Source organism: Manduca sexta, chromosome 6, assembly GCF_014839805.1.
Source record: "Manduca sexta isolate Smith_Timp_Sample1 chromosome 6, JHU_Msex_v1.0, whole genome shotgun sequence".
Classification (NCBI taxonomy): Eukaryota; Metazoa; Arthropoda; class Insecta; order Lepidoptera; family Sphingidae; genus Manduca; species Manduca sexta.
The window spans coordinates 5,062,230-5,074,323 of NC_051120.1; the positions used below are offsets into that span (position 1 = coordinate 5,062,230).

Below are 12,094 nucleotides of genomic sequence, written 5' to 3' on the forward strand. Positions count from 1 at the left end.
AAATAAACATAAAATACTTAACCTTAATGTAATTTCAGATTACTATAAGAATTTTCAGTATCAAGTTAGTGGGTAGTTCCATAGATTCAGACACAAAAACTTCAATAAGGTCAGGGGGCCTTAATCCTACTATGGAGTTATAAGTGAATCAAAAAATTATCTATTTACCTATCCGACTATCAAAGCTGTACTTCGATTAGACACCCGAAATTACAAGAAGACGGATCCACACCACACTAATATAATTATTTATTTATAATATTTCACCTAAATATCTAAATATCTATAATAACAGTATGTACTTATAGATTTAATATTATTAAGACCGCGATCGCTTTTATTAAAGTCATATGAAAGCGACATAAATAGAGGATGAAAGATATAAAGAACTATGATACAGTCGATGGAAACAAATAATTTGGCGAGATACACGCTTGAAATATGAACGGCTATTTGTTTGGCATAAATAGAGCACTGAGCCGTGAATGTACTTAGATGGATGTGGTATTTTTTTTATACTACCACGGCATGTGACCACACTGTGCCTGATGGTAAGCGGAGTTCAATAGAATCGACTGACGAGAGATGAATACCTCTCGACAGTCGACACAATTATTTATTATTAATTGGTATTTTTAAATTGAAACATTTGTTTGGGCTTATCTAATAGTTTATAAGTTTGCAGTTTGGAACGTATTATACTGCTTACACATTTAGCAAGCGATAATTTTGTCTACATTAATGGACCAGCTCGATCGAAGTCCATATTCTCATAGAAAACAGACGTGACAGAATCGCTTGTTATGCGTTCTGTATAAAAAAATATCCGGAAGCCTGAATAACCTCCCATTATTCCCTAAAATAATCATTCCCTATAATAAATCTATCTTTTTCTTTTCTTGAACCGTTGTTGAGTTTTAATGCCACTCGTTATAACTCAGTGTATACTGGGTTGGCCACTCAAATGTTAAAAGAATAAAATCACTACGTTTTCTTAAGTAGCACGGTGTGAGCGTGCAATTTCTTATTCTTAGCTTTAATTTTCGTTGTTATTTTTTATTATAAGTATATAACTTTTTGGTAGCATGTTCCTATGTTAATAAAATATTTATTTTTACTTTCTGTTGTTTCTTTTTTTGAGGCCGGTATGGCTTCATTGATCCTTTGGAAATTGTGTCTACGGGCACTTGATTTAACATCAGTTAACTACTATTTTGCAATTAGCAGGCTTATGCCATAATATATTTTCTTTTCGTTGCATTTTCCTACGTCAGTGGCAATAAAAATATTTCTTTTTACTTTCTATTGTTACTTTCCTTAAAGCTGGTATGGCGTCTTTGGTTCTTTAGAATTTGTGTCCATGGGCGCTTGATTTAACATCATTAACTTCTGAGTATTAACTAAACTGCTATTTTTTCATATGCTATAATATTCTTACGTGTATTGTGTACATTTATTCCCTTCCTACCTCCGCGTGTTGATGGAATTGAAACCCGTGTGCAAATGTGATGGTGCACATTAGGCTTTCATTTGGCGGTCCCCGTCGGGCTTCATCGTTGCCATTTGTATCGCATTGTCTGCGCTGGGGCGTCGGTCGGTGAAAAATGAAATTGAAATGTTTATATGCAAATTGTTTTCGTCTTATCAATCATTGAACGTCGACTCGAATATTACTTTAGATTATGTGAGGAAGTTTGGTACTGCGGTATATATTACTAGCTTTTGCTCGCGGCTTCGCCTGCGTGAAGGAGTTTTCCGAGATATTTTTTTTTTTACTTACTTGATATGTATCGTTATATTATGACCAAATTACACAAATTATAAATTGTAGCCTATGTGTTATTCTGATGTATAACCAATATTACTGTAAAGTTTCATCCAAATCCGTTCAGTAGTTTTTTCGTGAAAGAGGAACTAACATACATACATCCACACAAACTTTCGCATTTATAATATTAGTAGGATTATCGATAGCTTCAATGAGATGACTACTTGTGCCACTGTCTTTCATATTCAATTCAATTTGATTAATATTGGTGTGGGATGAAGACATATTGGTATTCCCTAAGACTCGGTGAGCTTCACCGCTCGGTGTCATAAAATGCGTGTCCTCTATTCCAGTTTACGGGAGTTATAGTGGTGGGTGTGAGGGCGGGAAAGTCTGCCTTCCAGAAAATTCATAAGGATCCATAATGATCAGTCAGTGTTGTTGATAACATCGGAATAGAGAAGTAGATTGCTGTTACATTTCGTAGTCAGAGACTACCGAAAATCCAACAAACCCACTTCCAAACTATATTTTTGTTCTTAAACGTCAACAATACATTCAAAATTCTTCGGATAGACTGGTAGGAGAATATTATAAAGGACTAGTTGACCCGAAAGACGTTGTCCCGTCTTAACTATGAATTTGCAGCGTACATTCTGTCAATCGCTGACAGTTATGTAAAGTTAATAGTGTCGTTAAGTTTTCTTAAAAAAATAGTGAAATCGGTCCAGCCGTTCACGCGTGATTGGATGACCAAGGGAAATAGAGATTTATTTTTATATATATATATATATATATAGATGTTTATTATTTGCGATAAGTAAATCCGCGGCTAACCTCGATCATATCGACTCGTAGAAACAAATTTTTCGTGTGTAATTATAAGACAGTCAAAAAGTATTATATGAAAGTTTGTGAAGATGTATGGATGTCATTCACAGATAAGCCAATGTTCTGTATTAATAAATAGGCAATTTTTATTTCGGAAAAGTAGGTAGTTATCCTTTTATATCAGAAAAGTCTCCCGTGAGCGAACCTGCGTACATAACCTAGTAGGAAATCAATTCTAACTACCCGTTGCTACCATAATGCGATGTTATAATTATAGAGCGTATTACATACGAGCATTAAATTAATTGTGCCCGCGGGCTATTTGCACCTCTATTTGATTACACACTTTGAACCCGTACTATTCCATCTATCTACAACCTACGTACATACACTCATATTGTATTATACTAAATTGTTATTCCACTATCATGTGCTCTCGTCTTCGCTTCTGTTCAAATCCTTTTCTCGAATAACATATTTTAGCACCTACCATATTCGGATTGAGTTAAAAAGTGACCAAAATATCAGAAAAGTAAAATGGAATTTTGATGGAAATATTTGTTATTCCATGCCTAATTTTTGCAAAATGTTAGCAAAGGTGAAGGCGACTATGTGGTTTATTAACGCAGTGTCAAAATGATCCTGTATATCTACAGCTTACATCAGCTGGTGGTAGGACAATAGTACCCGCCCGAAGAACAACCACGGCGCCCATATACAATATGTAGAACCCGCCATATTAGCTAGCGTGTTGCTTTCCGGGTTAAGCTTGTGTCTAGTTCCAAAAATACTGGCATAATTGTGGCTTCTGCGTCATCGGTCGGCACTTCTGGTGGTAGGATATATTTTATATCCGCCCGGATAGCGATCACCGTACACAAGGTGTTAAAACCGCCATAGTGGCCCATGTAAGTGTGTCGCATTCCGAGATTAACCTGTGTATCCGGTTCTAACAGGCCGGCATGATTGTGTCGACTGCCGAGGGGTAATCATCTCACGTAAGTCGACACTATTGGACTCCACTTCACTTACCATCAGGTACAAGGTCACTTTGCAGGCCCCATATAATAATAGACATGTGTATATAACTAATGCGCACCTCAACAAACACGTTAGCTACTCACCACCTATTTACAGTTTTTGTAGAGTTTTAAAGATTGAAGGGCCCAAACATCGCCTGATGTTAATCCTCATTTACCTAGCTTCATATAAAATAATTATATCAGCGATGTATTATATACTGTCCCACTGCTGGGCACGGGCCTCCTCGACTGAGAGAGATTAGGCCTTAGTCCACCTCGCTGGTCTAGTGCGGATTGCTAGACTTCACACACCCTCGAAAATTCCTATAAAGAATTTCTCAGGTATGCAGGTTTCCTCACGATGTTTTCCTTTATCGTTAGCTTCATATAGTTTTCTGTTATTAATATTGTCAAAGAAAATTCAACTCCACAAATTTTTTAATAAAATTATCGAAAATAAAAACATTGAACATACCTCTCATGAATTATCAATGAATTATCTATAAGGTAATGTAATCACCGCACGAACCGCAGCAGACAATTAATCAAAACATCTTTACCCAGAACCATTGCCGCGAGCGAGGATCTAGTTCTACTCTATCAAATTACTTAATGGATGTTTCATTATTAACAGGTCAATTTACAGTCTTACCGCATTGTTACAAGGGTTTGTTTGGCAAGTCATTTATTATTGGTAATAAGTTTTAAAACAATTGTTTTGTTTTGAAATGGTCATAGTAAACTTATAAAATGTACCTATATCTACTTTCATTATGGTTTAAATGATGTAGGGAATGTTAACTAAACTACCGAGACGAAAGTCCGTAAGTTCAAATTCCAAGGGCACACACCTTTGTCTTTTCTAAAATTATATGTGTATTCTTTGTGAATTATCACTTGCTTTAACAGCGAAGGAAAACATCGTGAGGAAACCTGCATACCTGAGAAGTTCTTTCTAGGAATTTTGAGGGTGTGTGGAGTCTACCGATTCGCACTAGGCCAGCGTGGTAGACTAAGGCCCTCTCAGTACTAGAAGCCTGTGCCCAGCAGTGGGACGATAATAATATTGTAAAGTAAAGGAAACTCGTAGACTCTCTCTAATTGTTGCCAAAGCAACTGTCAGTTACATAAGTAAAAAAACGGGCTTCCTTTGTTAAGTAATTTTTTTTGGTCGGTTAAAAATATATATAAAATTTTCAAATCGAGGCTTCATTATCATCAGCCACGTAAAGTCTGGTGAACATAGGCCACTCTAAATATTTCCAAAACGGACCTGTGAAAAGAGGCCTGCATCCAGCGTGTGCATCGACCACCTACCGACCTTATCGATATCCATTCTTCATCACCTAATATTTTAACATTTAAACAAGCTTAGTCACATTGAACTTTACGCGTCACTATTAAGTTTTATAATGTAACACAACAAATCGAATAACTGCGATGCAATAAAACGTCGACAAATCGAGATGCGCATTGGCGCTGAAAATTCACACTTTACGACGCTTACTCGAATGGGTTTTATGCTCTCCGCCTGTTAACCCTATATCGCATTAAATTTATGCCTTTGAATTGAGTTTAGAATATTTAACGTTCATTAGGTGTTGTAAATTGTAATCAATCGATTACAAATTAAAATCGTAATCAATCGATTACAAATTAAAATCGTAATCAATCGATTACAAATTAAAATCGTAATCAATCGATTACAAATTAAAATCGTAATCAATCGATTACTAATTAAAAACGTAATCAATCGATTACAAATTAAAATCGTAATCAATCGATTACAAATTAATTTTATTAAAGACATTAAAAAGTATGGTTATAGACCGGACATTAGGACCAATTTTGAATTCCAGAAGTTATTTGGTAATAAGTCGTTGTCTTATTTAAAATTATGCATATTAGTAACTATATTATGTTGTGTAGGGTTCCCTTTTAAAAAATTTCACTCCTCGCCACTATTTCACAGTATATTTTTGCTTTAAATATAAAGAAATAAAGCAATGTAGAATTTATAAAATAATCTCTATTTCCCGCTGCACCTGCGTCCGCCATTTTGAATTTCTTTTCCCTCTGTCCATTTTGTTGCCTCGCCTGACGGATTACCTCGCAACGGATTTTAATACGGTAATATTTAAGCATTTCTCTCTGAACTCAGCAATAATTTGAGTTATTAGTTAATGGATGCAATTAGGAGGAATGCTCATCCGGATTAAGATTTAATTAGCTTTTCCTTTTATTTTTCGCTATGGAATTATGGAATGGAGGTGTGCGTTGTTTTTTTAATTAAACAAAATATAATTAGGTACATTAAATAATAAAGTAAGGACAATTAGAAGCAAATAATATATACTGAATTATATTATTTGATCCTATCACTATTATAAGCCATTTGCTACGTCACTGCACATTTTGAGTCTTTTATTTTTGAGTTGTTATTCCACAATTTTTCTTTTTAAAATGTTCCCTGAATTCAGTTATGCACACTATTTGTTTATCATGCGATATAATTTTTTATTTTCAAGCTCGTATTTTTTTCTGAACACCTGGATAGTGCTTCTTTTTATCTACTTTTTCAAGGATAAAATATAAAGACACCTCAAATGGCATCACGACACCGTGCTATCTAAACAAGAAAATGTAATTTTAATACACTCTCGCGATGTTTAATCTGAAATCGCATTAAACTTGATACTTTGTTTCAAATTGCATTTTCTGACATCTCTTGTAAAAACTTATACATAATGCATGTTTCGCCTGCAGCTGGCTTTGCGTTTCCTTCTACCAATGTTTTTATTCTCGAATGTTACACAAATAATATATTAAATGATAGACCTAATGACAAGGTATTAGGATACAATTTGCTGGTGGTAGGACATATTTTATATCCACTCAGATAGCGACCACCGTACACAAGAATTAAACCCGTCATAGAGGACTGCGTAAGTGTGTCGCGTTCCGTGATCAGCCTGTGTAAACCCGGTTCCAAGAGGCCGGCATAATTGTGTCGACTGCCGAGGGGTAATAATCTCTCGTAAGTCGACATTCTATTGGATCCCACTCTATTCATCATTAGGTGCATTGGGGTCACTTTATCATGAACGTTTAAAAAATAGACAAAAACATATGCTAGATAAAGTCCTTTATTCACAGTTTATAACTCTAGATACGAGCTTTTGACTGAGTAGGCTAAGAATTAACCCATTTAGCATCGGAATGTAGCTGTCATGTTTGCCGGCAAACATTCCGCTGGTAAATGGGTTAAAAAATCGTGACTTTTTTTATATCAATTAATGCAAAATATCTACTGAAGCTTGACCAGAAAAATTAAAAACTTGCTTTGAGGGTACCACTTTTAATTTTTGGTGTTAAAATATTTTCAATACAATAAATTTGATCCATATTTTACCACAATATGTCGAGGTTTTCAAATATCCTGGTTAGACTACTACCGATCGAGTACCAACTAATATCCAATGGTAGGAACAGTAGTAAGTATAAAACAAAGATAGCCGGCTCTTAGTTGAAGCTGAAATGGAGTCGACTTATCGGACTGCGGCGAGATCGCCTTGAGGTGCCGCGAGAAGTGATCCGAGAATCTATTATTTATTTTATTTATTATCTGAAACATTTTCGATTTGAGGGCAAGATTAATTTGACTTGCCATTGAGACAGTCTACTGATGGTAGGTCTCTCATATGTGAGTATCGTAGTTACCACCGCAATGTCTATTTCTGCCGCCAAGCAGCAGTGTGTAGTCACTATTGTTCCGGTTTGAAAGACATTGTAGCCAGTGTAACTACTGGACATAGTGAGACTTCACACGTCTCAGGATGGCGAGCGCAGTGGTATACCAAACAATACTTTGTAATTTAAGGTGTTGGACGATGTTTCTACTGGTTATGGGCGGTCGTATCGCTTAGCATCAGGCAAACGGCAAGCTCGTCTTGGCATTCAAGCAATAAAAAAATAAAAAAATTATAAAGCAATAAATAATCTACCCTTATAAATAAAGCTGAAGAGTTTGTTGGAACGCGCTAATCTTGGGAGTATTTCCCACTTTTATTTTTTGTTCAGTAATGGGAACCTACTTTAGCGGCGTAAAGGTAGACGCCACTGTAGAGGAACAGATGGTTGCGCGTTCCTCTATGGAAGGGGAAGATTTCCAGTCAGGCAGATGTTGCGCCTGACCGGCCGCGGCCCCTCCGACGGTTCCTATTCGAGATGGTATATATGCAACGCGTTGCTCAAATTGTGCAAGCGTGATTCAGGATCGACGTCGCCATCTATCGTGATTGCTGTGTGATATCACTGTAGTTGCGTCACTGCATCGATCCTCTTGCAGTTCCGGCGATATTGACAAGATGGCGGTGTATGTATCGATTGTACCGCCACACCTACATTATTCCTTAGTACTTTAGGCAAATTTTTGCCGGAGGGCGGGGCTGCAGGGTTTCCAGGATAAATATTTCCCCCAGATAAAAAGTAGCCTATAGTAATCAGGTGTAATGTAGCTTCCTATTAGTACAAAAAATACAATCGGTTTAGTAGTTCCTGAGGTTAGCGCGTTCAAACAAACATACTCAACATATGTAGGTACTTAGTATAGAGTAAGACAAGCATCAGATCATACAACATAATATGTTGAATACATATTTATCACTCGAACCAATAATTACTGGCGGCAGTGTGTCTTACTTACCTACAGACTGCCACCGCCAGCAATTTTTAAGCGTAAACAGTCCTCTTAGAAAATCCCAAAAAATTCAACTCGTGAGTCGATGTTTAATTTTGATGTTTGTGGTTGATCGAGAGACCAATGCATCAGTCATTCACGTGTTAGGCTCTCAACGTTAGTGTCACGTTTTCTTACCACATTCAAGCAGAATGGTCAGTCAAATTTAATTGAAGTTGCATTAATACTTCTTTTAATTATGCTCGCAAACCATAATGCCAATCTGTTTAATTATTAAAATGTGAATAAATGTGAATCCGTGTTTGTGGGATGGTCAAATGTTTTACTTCCTAAACAAACATTTAGCTTGTGAGAGATTGTTTGCTTTACTGAAACGAATTAGTCCTATTTCAGTGCGGTTGTTTGAGTAATCATATTAATTTGTTCTTTCTCTTTATTTTGAAAGTTATTTTTTCACGTTTTTATGTATATTTTCAAACGACAACGCATTTAAAATTAGTAAAGGAAAAATGCATCACTATTCAATGGCGAGGTTCAAGACCTAAGTCATGTTTAGGGATTCAAAGTGAGGAACGTCCTCACAATGCGTGTCCAATATTGCCTTCTGTATTTGACTTCTAAAGGGTAATTTAGAGCTTCTAGAAATCATATTACTTTATATGACTCTAATAATAATATAATAATACCAGCCCTGTATTATATACTTGCCCACTGCTGAGCATGGGCCTCCTCTACTACTGAGAGGGAGATATGTGACTCTGCAGCTGAGTAATTTTTAAATTGGAAAAACCCAGTCATAATTATTTTGGTCCAACCCGGGTTTCGATTCTAGGACCTCAGCGCGGTAGTTGTACGCGCACCGTATACAATTGTAACTACAGCAACGAGGCTATTAATTGCCAATGATCTATTGTACTTTGTACTTTTTATTGTACACTTACTTTTGATCCCAGCTACGCGTTGAGAAGCAATTCGCGCTAAAAAAAAACTAAAACAACTGTAGAAACCCATAGCGCCACCTGCACGCCAGCGCCATACATTTAAAAATCGGATTATACATTTAATTATTTCCTATGACAGCAAAATACTCTATTAAAAAGTAGCCTGTTAATTAATCCAACACGTAGACTTTCCGTGTGACAAAATTCATCCAAATTAGTTCAGTTGTTTTTGCGTTTACTTCTGATAAACATCCAAATATCTTCATAAATTTTTCCATTTATATAGTACTAGCTTTTGCTCGCGGCTTCCCTGTGTGAAGGAGTTTTCCGGGAAATATTTTTTCCCAACTTACTTAATATTTATCATTTTATCATGACCAAAATACACAAGTTTTTATAAATTGTGGCCTATGTGTTATTTTAATGTATAACCAATATTACTGTAAAGTTTTATCCAAATCCGTTCAATAGTCTTTTCGTGAAAGAGGTACGAACATACATACAACCATCATCACAAAATTTCGCATTTATAAAATTAGAAGGAAGAGAAGATTAATAATAACTATAGTAGATGCATACCTATATTAAATAAAAAAATTCGCAAAAATTTAACAGTTTCGCAAACATAAAAATACACTGACTTATTCAGCTAGGCCCCGGGGGGATTCGAACCCCCGATCTCCTGTTTACTAGACAGGCGCTTTAACCAACTAAGCCACGGCGCCGGTTGCTTTCCACGGCAATTTTGTCAATCATTGGCGACTTTTGTCTGTATCTGCCGTGGAGCGCAATAAAGCTTTCAGTAATATTGGAGCCAGTCATTGAGCCAGTGTAATTATTACCCATTGGAATTGATGACGAGTGTAACAGTAGTGCAGTGCTATGCAGTATTTTATGTATCATTGCTACTAATGGCGAAAGGTGAAATTTATGGAAAGTGAACCCGACACAACATATGTACTAATATGCATGAATGTGGTTTGCAAATCGTTCTAATGATAATTAGATTCTACATAAATTGTATATAAAGGGAAGCCGGCAGGAATCGGGTTATATGACCCTTCGTCTCGTGTTATGTAAGCCATACACGCTACGGTCTACCGGAGAGGTCATGTGCAGGTATGCCTGCGCCGATAGACCGTAATGTGTGTGGGAATAGAGCCTGTGCAGGCGACCGGCGCAGGATCGAAAATCAATTCTTATGTAAGCCATACACGCTACGGTCTATCGGAGAGGTCATCTGTGCAGGTATCAATTGAAAGAATTTATTTTCGATCCTGCGCCGGTCGCCTGCACAGGCTGAAAAATCTGCACAGGTCTATTCCCACACACATTTCGGTCTACCTGCGCAGGCATACCTGCACCGGTGGATCTTTCCGATGGACCGTAGCATGTATGGCAGCCATTAGCATTTATTTAGTTAAGGCGGAAATAGAGTATAATCAACATCTTTACACTGTTGACCACTGAGCAAGCAAGCTGTTAGTATTAACGTTTATTTGTATTAAAACGTTATTGCTCTCGTTTTCATCTATGTTAAATATCCTTCCCGGAACAAAAGCTTATACGATTAGATTTAAGTAATTTTTCGTACGTAACAATTAAAAACGAAGGAATAGTTCCAGCTTTCATAATTGTGTGGACTGTCGAAGGCTAATCTTATCTCGTCAGTCGACTTTCTATTTGGAGTCCACTTATCATCAGATGCAGTGGGTACATTTTGTCATGCCCTTGTAAAAAAAAGACATTATCTGATTAAATCTAACATTGCTATATAACACAAAAACAAACTCGACCATCGTAGAGCGGGAAATAGTGCTAACCTTGTTGCTATAGTTATATATCTACCTACCCTTTAAGCGATTTCAACGTGTAACAATGACCATGAGTTTGTTAAGCTTGAAGACATAAGCCTTTATTTATTTACTTATATTAGCTTTTCATATAAAAATGTATACAGGCGGAGTTAATGCCATAGGCATTCTCTACCAGTCAACCTTAGAGTGGTGCAGAGATAATTACATAATAATACATACATCCTTCTGCAAAAGCAATAATATTAAACATTTGCCGTATTGTTCGAAATTTTTTATCATTACCGACCCATAGAATTAATTTATTTTATTTATTTATTACACTTTATTGTACACCAGGGATAAAAATAATATAACAAGAAAAGAAAAAAAAGTACAAATGGCGGTCTTATCGCACAAGGCAATCTCTTTACAACCACGGGATGGATATAAGAGAAAACGAAATTATAAGGGGCAGCATAAGGTGTACGAAGGATATAATTTCTTGCATTTTTTCATTAAATTGCACTTGGCTTCGGCCCGTGCCCTGTATACCTTCAAATAGGAGACACAATTATATGTATATATAATAATAATGCAGAGACTAGGCGTTGAGTGAGTTGTCCCGACTGCGTTAGGTAACGATGCCCCGCGGTCTCTAGTAATGGTCACTAGTAGTTTAATTATACACACACTCACGGCTTGTGTCCCCGAAGGTGTAAGCAGAGGCCCAGCAGGTGCACTTTGCGCCGTGTGTAGTTCGTTCTATGGTGTGATAGGTGGCGTGCCTTCGCCATATCGGTCACAAATTCAAGATTCCAGGCTGATAATGAGTAGGAAAACCAAATATCACGCCCGACTCGGGAATCGAACCCGAGACTTCAACACTACAATCGTATCGTAATCATTCTTATCATACTTATATTATAAATGCAAAATTTTGTGTATATGTTTGGATACTTATTAGATGTAAAATCAGAAAAGGCTGAACGGATTTGGATGAAATTTGGTACGCGAGTCGACCATGTCCTGGATTATCA

At 36.6% G+C, this 12,094-nt stretch overlaps 1 non-coding gene across 1 annotated transcript; it reads right to left on the reverse strand.

The window, feature by feature from the left end:
* Positions 1-9,912: 9,912 nt before the first annotated feature.
* On the reverse strand, positions 9,913-9,986 carry Trnat-agu. The gene has a single exon. It is a non-coding gene; the product is annotated as a tRNA-Thr (tRNA).
* Between the last annotated feature and the right edge of the window lie 2,108 nt (positions 9,987-12,094).